This window comes from Phacochoerus africanus, chromosome 15, assembly GCF_016906955.1.
Source record: "Phacochoerus africanus isolate WHEZ1 chromosome 15, ROS_Pafr_v1, whole genome shotgun sequence".
Lineage (NCBI taxonomy): Eukaryota > Metazoa > Chordata > Mammalia > Artiodactyla > Suidae > Phacochoerus > Phacochoerus africanus.
In genome coordinates, this window is record NC_062558.1 from 91941075 (window position 1) to 91952231 (window position 11157).

General features: G+C 42.0%; 1 pseudogene; it reads right to left on the bottom strand.

Annotated features, from left to right (window-relative positions):
• Nucleotides 1-561: 561 nt before the first annotated feature.
• On the bottom strand, nucleotides 562-1608 carry LOC125116979 (eukaryotic translation initiation factor 2A-like; annotated as a pseudogene).
• Nucleotides 1609-11157: the final 9549 nt, after the last annotated feature.

Sequence of the window (11157 nt, forward strand, 5' to 3'; positions counted from 1 at the left end):
AGTTTTCTGCAAATTTACTCTATTGAATTTATTCTGATCAACTTAGTGAGTTAGGACAAGTTCAGGAGAAAACTAATATTCATTCCAATGTTAGAGAAACAAACTTTTGTTCACCTTGCCTGTTTTGCACTACTTTTAACCAATCTAATGGGTTATGCTGATTTAAATTTAAAATGACTTTATTCATATATGGCAAATCATACTGAATAAGATCAGATCGGACTTTCATTGTCTTGAGCTTAACTAAGCAATTCGCATATCTCTTTTCTATACCAGGTTTTGAAATGTATTGAGTTAGTGGACATTATGAATAAATTTCACATATTTGCTGAAGTTTGGATAACTGGTTGCGTTATAGTTGAGCAGTACATATGGGTATGTAGTGGCCAGACAACATTCAGGTGCACTATAGGGTTTAACACATAGGATGCATTCCCTCTGATTTATGCTAACAACTCACCCTTGGCGAATTTTTAATGTAACCAATTCCAAATCTTCCAGCTCCTGGAGAAGTGTGGTATCTTTTTAAATTTTATCTGTCATTATTTTTCTCGCCATGTTTCATTTGCTGCTTGTTTTTTCAAGGTTTAACTGGGTCTTCTTTAGGATCTGGAATTTTTCATTTGTCTCATGGTCTTCAGATGTTAACTGAGATGAAGTGTTCCATGGGGTACTCTGTGGGGCAGGGGTAGGTGCCAAATCTTGGTTCGTGTCACTTCCTGCTTCCTGTTTTGCAGCTTTTTTAGTCTCATATTTCCTACGATTTTTAAGGACTGCTCTTGATAATGGCTTATCATTTCCTGATTGTGATTTATTATTCTGGGGTGATTTCATCTCAGGCAGCTTGGAATTGGTGATTAGTTTATTTCGTAAAAGCTGAGAATCTATCAACCATTGCAAATTTATGTTCCTAATTGGGTACTTTACTTGAAATACTTGGGAAGCTATTGTTTTTGCTGGAAATAATCCATCCAATAATGGTTGCCAGGATAGGGCTGGCATAATACCAAAGCTTGTGCCCATATTAACATGCAACCTGGGAGCTTGCATGGCAGTAAACATGTGCTCCCCATCTGGGCACCAAGCAAAATATGGAGAATCAGTGGCTACTGGTTTTGAAATAGAGTTGCATTTTTTAAACATCCCATGATTGCATTTGTCCCTCAGATTTCTAAATCTAGCTAGCATTAATAGCATGGCCATGAGGATGAAATAAGCTGCGTTAGAGCACTGGTTCCAAAGTCAAACACTGGATCACATTTCAAGTCGAAAATTGTCTCTTTGGCAGGAATAAATCCATAAATAACATAAAACTCAGTAGACCTAGAATTCCAAACTACATGGTGAGTGGGGCTACGCTTCAGTAATTGAACAGATTATAGCATTTTCCCCATTTGGTGCGAGTTAACACAGTGTTTGATCCCTGTAGCAGGAAGTTCCTGTTTTGCCAAATCTGTCCTAGCTATTGCAATACTTTTTTATTCCACAGCATCATAACCTTATCAACCTTAGAGGCATGGCTATTGGCTAAACCTGCAAGAGGTCCACCAAAGTTGGGGTACAGATGTAAGGTAACAAATACAGGCTCACCTTTACTCTCTGGAACATAGGCAGTCCCCTTGTGTGACTGGAGTTCAAGTGATGACACACAATAATTAACTTTTGGAAATACAAATTACAATACTTGCAATACTTGCAATTTTTATTAAAATAATTTTAATTTATTTATTTATTAATTTTTTTTTTGGCTGAGCCCTACAGCATTCAGAAGTTCCTGAATCAAGTATCAAACTTGTGCTGCTATAGAGATGATGCTGGATCCTTAACCTGCTGCACCACCAGGAAACTCAAAATTATTATTAAAGTGAACTTTATTATTAACATTTCAAGTGCAAGTAGTTTCATCATCTGGCTACGATGAAATCAATTTACATTTTTTTCTGGATGAAAGCCTTCAAGTATGTCCCAGTTTTCACATTATGGAGTTGTGTGTTGGTTCTCCCAGGAGTGCACCTATGGAGAAGGAAGGACTACAAGGCTTCTATGTTGCCAGAACCGTTATTTATTTATTTATTTTTTTTTGGATAAGTTAAGTCAAACTGCCTTTGGGTGTAAAAGGAGTGTAGTGATCCTATGTTAGTTATATTGACAATATTTATTACTTTTTCCCTTTGCATCAGCAAACAAGATCCCACCCTTATTAAATGTGTAAACTTTGCAATTTTTCTTGACAATCTCTTATAAACACTGTGCTTTGTGTAAAATATGGTGCCTAGTCACCACAGAGTCCTGGCACTTTGGATAGGTTCACATGTTGACTGTGGGGCCTCAGAAACATCACCTCTTAATTCCCTCCCTAATCTTCCAGAAGAGGCATGGATGGAACCATCTTCTCCCAGAAAAGTTACATTCATTTTCAATGCCCCTTAATGCCATCATTCTATGGATGCTGTGTCTGTTACCTTACTTAAAGAAGGCAGTATGTGCGTCCTTTCTTCACTGCTGAAAATTAAGGGAAAATACATAATTCCCAACGAGTGCAAACTTTGTGCCTCCAGGTTCCCTTTGACCATGTTCATGAGTCCAGGATGAACAGCATGATCTCTGAACGGCAGAATCTTAGAGCCCTATCTGGTACTCTCTGTCACTGCTTAGGCTGCATAAACACCACTAGCCTTTAGTGGGAGCCCAGATGAACCAGAGTGGGAGTAAGGAAGTAAAACGTATAGACCAATGAGCAACAGCCCCTCCATACATGGAACACATATCACATTCACACCTACCCACGAAGGATGCCTGTCACCAAAGTGTTTCAGCTCCTTCAGGGCCAGGACTGGCATTCCTCCTTCCCAACCTTCCAGCCTGAGCCTTCCCCTGGCATCCTCATCTCAGGAAGGGTCACTACAATCATTATTTCCTCCATCCAAAGACATAGGAGTTTGGCTCAATGGTCTTCTTTCACCTCCCTTGCCACAAAGAATCCACAGTCAGTTCCATATATGCCTCATGCCCGTTTGTGTCTCCACTTTGACCACGACCCTCCAATGAAAAGCATCACCTTTTCTCCCCTTCTCCACAATGGCCTCTAAGCTTCTCTCTCTCATTTCCCTCCTTTCACCACTCACAGTTCAACAGCAGAGTGACCTTGCCAACAACAATCCAATCCCATCTCTTCGTTGTTTAAAGTTCTAGGACACTGCCTGTCACACTTACAATAGATCCACATGCCTGTCACTTCCTTGCTTTCCAGTCTCAAGCCCAGCATCCTTCCCCCTTGCTTGAGACCCAGCCAGCTCCCACCAGTGCTCTGAGCACACTCTGGCCTTTCCCACAATTGAGATTTCCCTAGGCATGAATACTCATCCTGGCTCTTTATGTGATGACTCCCTTCTTTTTTTAAGTTTACTTGAAGTACAGTTAATTTACTAAGTTGTGGTAATTTCTGCTGTAACACAAAGTAGCCCTATCATACATATATACATATCCATTCTGTTTCAGAATCTTTTCCCACATGGATCATCACAGGGTGCTGGGTAGGGTTCTCTGTGCTGTATAGCAGGTCCCTGCTGGCCAGTCATTCCATATGGACTGGGGGTTTGGGACTGGCATGTGCACAGTAACTACATCCTTCTTAATCTTCCGATGTTAGTGGAAATTTCATCCTTTCCAAAGTAGCCTCTCCCAGGTAATCCGCTCATTACCCTGTCACTTTATTATCTTGCTTGATTATGCATTCATTTGTCCACAGTCTGTCTTCCCCAACAGAATGCAGGCTTTGTGAGAGAAGGAAGTTTGTTAGTCTTATTCACCACTGATCCCCAGCATCTAACACAGAGCCTGGCCCATAATAGGCACTCAATATATATTTGTTATATTAATTTTTGTCTCTTCCCTTGCCCTCAGTGTCCAACATGTTCAGTAAATAGCATTTTATTGAAGAATAAATAGATGAATGAATTGATAAATCTATATTTCTATTGTTCATCTTGCTGAAAATACCCTCTAAGAAACACAAAGCCCTACCTGAGCGCAGGAAATGAACACCTCTTCACCAATCTTCCTCCTGGTTTTGTTCATGTGGCAGCAATTTTTATAAGCATGTTTCCTTTGATCATTTCCAGGAAAAGAATGAATCATGTGTAGGTAAAAGACATCATGACTGTGGAATCCTGAACCATCTCCCAGCTTGAACATTTTTTATTGGAAAGGAGGACCCCCCTGGGTGGGGACCCTGAATGAACATTCTGATTTTACTTGCCTATGCTTTAGGCTAAAATGAAAGAAAATTCCTGACCTGGTCTTCCCTCTGACTAGGTCTCCTACTCCTATATGTTTTCTCCAGCTGGGGAGCTCTGTGAATCAGTGGGTCTCAGGCCAGCCTGGAGTCACCTGGAAGCTTGTCAAGTGGTCAGCCATGGAAGGCAAGTGGCAATAGGAAGAGAACAAAAGGCCAATATGGAGGCAGGTCTTGGTGGCTACTATGACAAGTCCCCTTGCTTCCATGGCTGACTACTTGTTCTCTTCCAGGGACCTCGGTCTCCAACCCTAGCCATCTGCACCCTCCTTTGGAGAAGTAAAGTCAAGTCCTTCCAGATCCAACTCCCACCTCTGAGGTCCCAGAGACCAGCTGGATGGGAAACGAGAAGGCTCTCCTGACTTTCCCTCTCCCACAGCAGGGCACTTGGACCCATCCATGGAAGGAGCTACCTGGGCGCACAAGGAAGGGAGGCTATTCATAATCCCATGTCTATGTTCTGTCCAATTAGTGAAGCAAGGCTCCTCCACGGGGACCGTTCCTCACATGCCTGTCCTTCCAGTGCTTGGCTCTGAGGGGGACCCGTTCTCTCCATCAAAGTTCAGAATCCTGGTTTCTGTCCCGAAGCTGCATGTTCACACTTTTGGCTCCTTGGGTATAACTCATCGCTGGTGAAAACTTGGCAAACTCCGCGTCTCCATCCGAGTAACACATTTGGTTTAAATTTTGGAACTGGACCTCTTAAATTTGAAAAATCAAGAGTACTAAAGTGTGTGTGTGTGTGTGTGTGTCTGTGTGTGTGTGTGTTTAAAAGAGCGTATGGGAAAACCCCTTTCCCTTGGCTATTTATAGCCCTTCCCAGGCACTAAAAGCACAATGCCATAACTCTCACCCATCCAAAAAAGTGCTGAGTGCAGCATTTTCTTATTTTATATACCTCCTTGCTCTTAAGTGCTCACTGTTTGGATTTCTGATCTGATAACTTTATTTAAAAATTGAGTTTTACTGATGAATCACAGGGATGAAATATACAGAGTGGGCAGTATATTCAATAATAATGTAATATCTTTGTATGATGACAAAGGTGGTCAAAGTGCACCAATTTCCAGTTTTAAGATAAATAAATTCTAGGGATGTAATACACAGCAGAATTAATATAATAAATGCTGCTGAAATTATACTTGAAAGTTATTGAAAGTAATTGAGTTCTCATCACAAGGAACATATTTTTTTCCTTTTATTTTGTATCTGTATGAGGCGATGGATGTTCACTAAACTTAGTGTGGTAATCATTTTATGATGTAAGTCATTGTGCTATATACCTTACACATATACAGTGCTCTATGTCAATAATATCTCAAAAAAATTGGAAGACAACTTTTTTTGGTCCTTTTAGGGCCACACCTGTAGCATATGGAGGTTCCCAGGCTAGGGGTCCAATCAGAGCTTGTAGCTGCCAGCCTATGCCACAGCCACAGCAATGCCAGATCCTTAACCCACTGAGCAAGGCCAGGGTCCTGCGTCCTTGTGGATGCTAGTCAGATTCGTTTCTGCTGAGCCACGATGGGAACTCCTGGAAGACAACATTCTATAAAAAAAAAAATTAAAATTTAAAGAGTTTTACTGGAATTTCTCATTCATTTGAGCTCTTTATTCTGGCCAAGGGCTTCATGTCTGCGCTTGCCCCTCTTGCTCTGTGAAACTGGACCAACATGGCACTGGCTCCCAGTGGTGCTTACAGAGTCCGGTCAGGGACATCAATCATTATGTGACAAGGGCCACGTCAGAAGATTCTAACACCATGGAATAAATGTCATGTTGGTCTCCCAAAGTCTTATAGCTTCTGGCACCTGGCTGTCCCTTTTACTTTGTCCTCTGCTATTTAGCATAAACCTGGAATCCAGAAGGCGCTCTGGAAATACTTACTAATTAAATGTACCCATTATCCTCTGCTCTTTGGAACACCCATCTTCTTAAGTTCCTCTAGCTACATTGCGCTCTTCCATGGGTCCGAGTCTTTGAACAAGCTCTTCTGTCTTCCTCTGGTGCTTTAAGAATGCATGTTTTCTGGGCTTACAATGGCCATTTGGGTCCACGTGTTTATGTTTCAAGTGAAGAAGTTGAAAAAAGTCTTCGAAGCAGTTGGAAGACTGAAAATGATGCCATAAATAATCCTGAGACATCAAGGAAGTTTTGGACGATAGGAAGTTGATGACATTGGAGCCAGTGATTTCTAGATTTCCAGGACTCAATACTGAGAGGGTGTCAGTACCGAGTGTGCATCCCAAGGGAGCCTGCAAACCACTCAACTTAGAGTAGTTGAGCTAGAAGTGTGCAGATCATGCAGAAATCAGGGCTGGAGGGGAGGGCACTGGGGACCCCACTAATGGACTACGGAGGTCCCTTTTGCTCAGCCCATGTGTAGAGGAGGAGGAAGATGTGTCTGTAGGCTCTGAGCCCCAGAGAGCAGGGGGGCAGGGAAACTCAGCTGATTCTAACCTATACCATAAGCCAGGAAATACCAACCCAACAACTAGATCCAACAGTGAACTCCTAATTCTCCTTGCAGTTGAGGCAGAATGAGTTAATCGCTATCTATGCAGAAGAGAGGATGGTCAAAATCTATTAAATCAAAAAAAAATGAATCACAAAATTGTATGTGTATATATACAGTGTGCATGCACACGCGCGTGCACACACACACACACACACACACACACACCCCTTGAAGAATAATCACACTAATAGAGGATTCAGGCTTTTAAGTGGACATTCTTCTACTGGTGCTGTCTTACTTTTTGTCCCATGAGATGCTCCAGTTTCTGATTCCTGAGGGGCTGGCTGATTCTGATTGCCTTGGTGGTTTATGCTCTAGAAAACAAACTCCCAGTCCTCTTGCAGTACATTTCATATCCCATTTCCCCCTCCAGGGTGGTTCCATTCTTGCTCGGCAGCCATCTGCTTTCTAGGTTAACTATAGTCTCTCAAAACTAACAAACAAACAACAAAAAAAAATACCCCAATAGGTTCTTTGTAGGATATTTGCCTTTCATTGAACTTGGTTTGATATAAAAACTTTTGATTGACAATTAACTTTTAAGTAAAGTATTAATTATGTCAATGGAGGCTTCTGGGGGTTTTCCTACTTCTTAAGGGTCTGTGGAAAGATGCTCAGATTTTCACTTATAATTAAAAAGGAGCCAATCTTAACTGCTTCTTTCTCCTGGTCTCTGGTTTCTGTATCACCTCTGACCTATACTGATACAGGGATTGGGAAGGCGGCTTTCCCTGCCTGATTCTAGGCTTCAGGGGATACCGGGCTCTGAGGACTCAGCCAGAGGTTCCAATAATCCCCCTGGGGAGACAGGCACCCAGCCAGCCATTTGTCTGCTTGGATGCACCCCTGGCCTGCCCTTGAGGTATTTAAAGTATAGCATGCATGCCTCTGACATGGCCTCAGATACAGGAAAATAAAACCTGTCATGACTTACAGGCAATTCTCAGTGTCAAGTTCAGTGTCACTCAACTGGCCCCAGTAGAAAGGTGTACTCACTTCTTCCTAGGACATCTCTCCATTCCCAAGTCCATGTAGGAAAACTCTAGTGTCACTTCGCAGGAACTACTGCTCAGAGGGCACAGGGACAACTAGAAAGTGATTCTATTCTGTTTTCTATAATGAAATATCACCTGAATTTGTGCCATCCTAAGATACAGTTAATATTCTAGAACCAACATTTCAAATATATTTTTAAACATATCTATATAGGTCTATGAATATATATTTGAGTATTTAATCGTTTATTTAATTGAATCCTAGAAACTTGAGCTATTATGTTATGAGACTCTGGATATTCATTTAATCTTGTGTTGGGCGTTGCCCTAGTGGCTCAGCGGTAACGAACCTGACTAGTAGCCATGAGGATGTGGGCTTGATCCCTGGCCTTGCTCAGTGGGTTAAGGATCCAGCATTGCCCTGAGCTGTAGTGTAGGTTGCAGATGCAGCTCAGATCCTGAGTTGCTGTGACTGTGGCATAGGCTGGCAGCTGCAACTCTGATTCAACTCCTAGCCTGGGAACTTCCATGTGCTGCAGGTATGGCCCTAAAAAAAAAAAAAAAGAAAGAAAGAAAGAAAAAAGAAAAGAAAGAAAGAATAAGGAAAAAGAAACTTGTGTTTTTGTATGCGTCCTCTGACACCATTCTAGCCATGAATGGGAAGCGTGCTTCATTCCTGCTGCTGGTGGGGGGTGTTAAATTTCAGGCTCTGAGTTGGTGTCCACTGACTCTGGGGAGTGGGAAAGAACTCATTATTGCTCATCCAGGATGAAATGCCAGGCTCCCTACTTAATTTACTTTGCTGCCATCTTGAGGAGGGCTGACGGAGGGGGTGCTTATTATGGCCCAGTGAGAGTGGAAGTTCTGGCTCTCCACTTAGCCTGTGCAGGTGGGGTTGAAGGTGGGCTGCAGGTTTTTCTCTGGTGTTTGAAAAATTGTTATTGTACAAAACTTTTCTGTCTTGTGGTGCTCCCTCAATTCTGGCCCTTTGACTATAAAAAAGGCAGGCCCTTGTTTTCTGTACCTATTGGTATTTTCAGGTTGCTGTCTTTTCTAGCACCCAGTCTGGCATATGTAAAGCTGAAAGAAAACCCAAGGAACTCACCACCATATAATGATTTGGCTTCTGAGTTCCTTAGCCAGTCCGCCTTTTCTCTCTGCTTTTCAGATTTCCTTCCCTCCTTCCTCTCTTCCTATCTTTCTTTCCTTCCTTCCTTCCTTCTTCCTTCTTTCCTTCATTCCTTCCTTCATTCCTCCCTCCCTTCCTTTATTTTAATGGCTGCTTCTGCAGCCTATGGAAGTTCTTGGGCCAGGGACTGAATCCAAGCCGCAGCAGGGACCTACATGACCACAGCAGCTGTGCTGTTTCCTTTAACCCAGTGCACAAGGCCAGGGATCGAACTTGCAGCTCCACAGCGACCCGAGCCACTGCAGTCAGATTCTCTACCCATTATGCTACAGTAGGAACGCTATACTTTTCAATCTTCTTATAGTTGTCTTATAATGTTCAGAATTTTAGCTATCCACAGCAGGAGGAATACAAATTATATTTACAGTGTCACTGTGGAAGTCGAGGTCCTCCATTATTTTGTTTTTAATGTTTGGGTTTTTTCTAGATGATTTACTTACTGCTCAATTTTAATGTTATACTCTCTGAATGTCTCTACATTTGGATAAGGAAATTCAGCCTGTTCACTTTGATTCCAAATACAGATACTGAGCATTTCATTTCTCCCATTGTGTTACTACTTTTATTCTTAGTCGTGATTGTTTTCTTTCCTTAGTTTGTTGAATCTAGATCTAAAATTTTATTTCTCTTCCTCTTCCCTGGTTTCTCTAACTTGGATATTCTATTAGGCATTGTACTCGGAGTGGCTTCTCATCTTGAGGGTTCCACAGCGAATAAGCACTGAGTTCTATTTATCCTCTGTGAGTATTTTGAGTTTGTGGGGCAGTTTTCATCTAGAAGCACAGCATCTGTGGCTTCTCCATCAGTTCTTTGGGGCAGGTCCCATTCTTATGCCTCTCTGAAAGAGCATTGGAAAGCTAAGTTGTGGAGGCTGGAAGCAGAGGAAGCGGCTCACATTGATGCTAGGGATATCTGAATACAGCTCTCTTCTCTGGGTGTGATGACAATTCCTATCATTTAAGGCAGTGGCAGCACTAAAACCTCACACCATTAACACCTGCTTCTGCTCCATACTAAATGAATCCACTGGTCTCATCCCAATAGGAGCCTGGAGAGTCCATTTTGAGCAGGGAACACAATTTCAAAGAAGGCCCTCTGGCCTCAAGCTGGTTCTTTTTAAAAGGTGACATGAGGGCATGACCTAGAATCTCAAAGACTCTCAAATATCTGTCTTTTGGGGACTGGCCTTCTTTATCCATCATAATGTTTGGTGGATGGAGATGGAGTGTCTGGGCCTGGAGCCACCTGGGCTGATAGGACATTGGGTTAATTGTTTCCACCCGGCACTTGTCTGTCATTCCTGCTGCCTGTCTAAAGGGTCCTTGGATTTTGGCCACAGTTGGTGAAGAAAAGCAAAGACTTGTAGCACTTTAAAATTTTTTTCTTAAATAGCATGACCTCCTCCGGAAAACCTATGCCTCCCAGGACCAATACTCACTCAAGTAAGGTCAGGATGCAGGGGTCTGAACATCAGCTGGGTGTGTATTCCATCTAACTCTGAACACATGCTTAGCCTTTTTGCACCCAATGCCCTTCTTGAGAATTTGTTGTCAGCAATCCTAGATTAACTAAGAAAAGTATCCCAGAATGGGAGAATATCTTTGCCAATGATGCGACAGACAAGTGCCTAATCTCCAAAATATGCAAACAACTTATGTAATTCAACAACAAAAAAACAAACAACTCAATTGAAAAATGGGCAGAAGACACTAAATAGATATTTCTCCAAAGAAGGCATATGGATGGACAACAAGCATATGAAAAAATGCTCAATATCAATAATTATTAGAGAAACGCAAATCAAAACTACAATGAGGTACCACCTCACACAAGTCAGAATGCCCATCCTTAACAAGTCAACAAATAACAAATGCTGGAGAGAGTGTAGAGAAAAAGGTACCCTCCTCCACTGTTGGTGGGAATGTAAATTGGTACAACCACTATGGAAAACAGAATGGGGCCACCTCAGGAAACTAAGTATAGAGCTACCATATGATCCAGCAATTCCACTGATGGGCATATATTCAGACAAAACTTTCATTGAAAAAGATACATGCACCCCTATATTCATAGCAGCACTATTCACAACAGACAAGACATGGAAACAACCTAGATGTTCATCGACAGATGAATGGATTAAGAATATCCGGTATATATATAT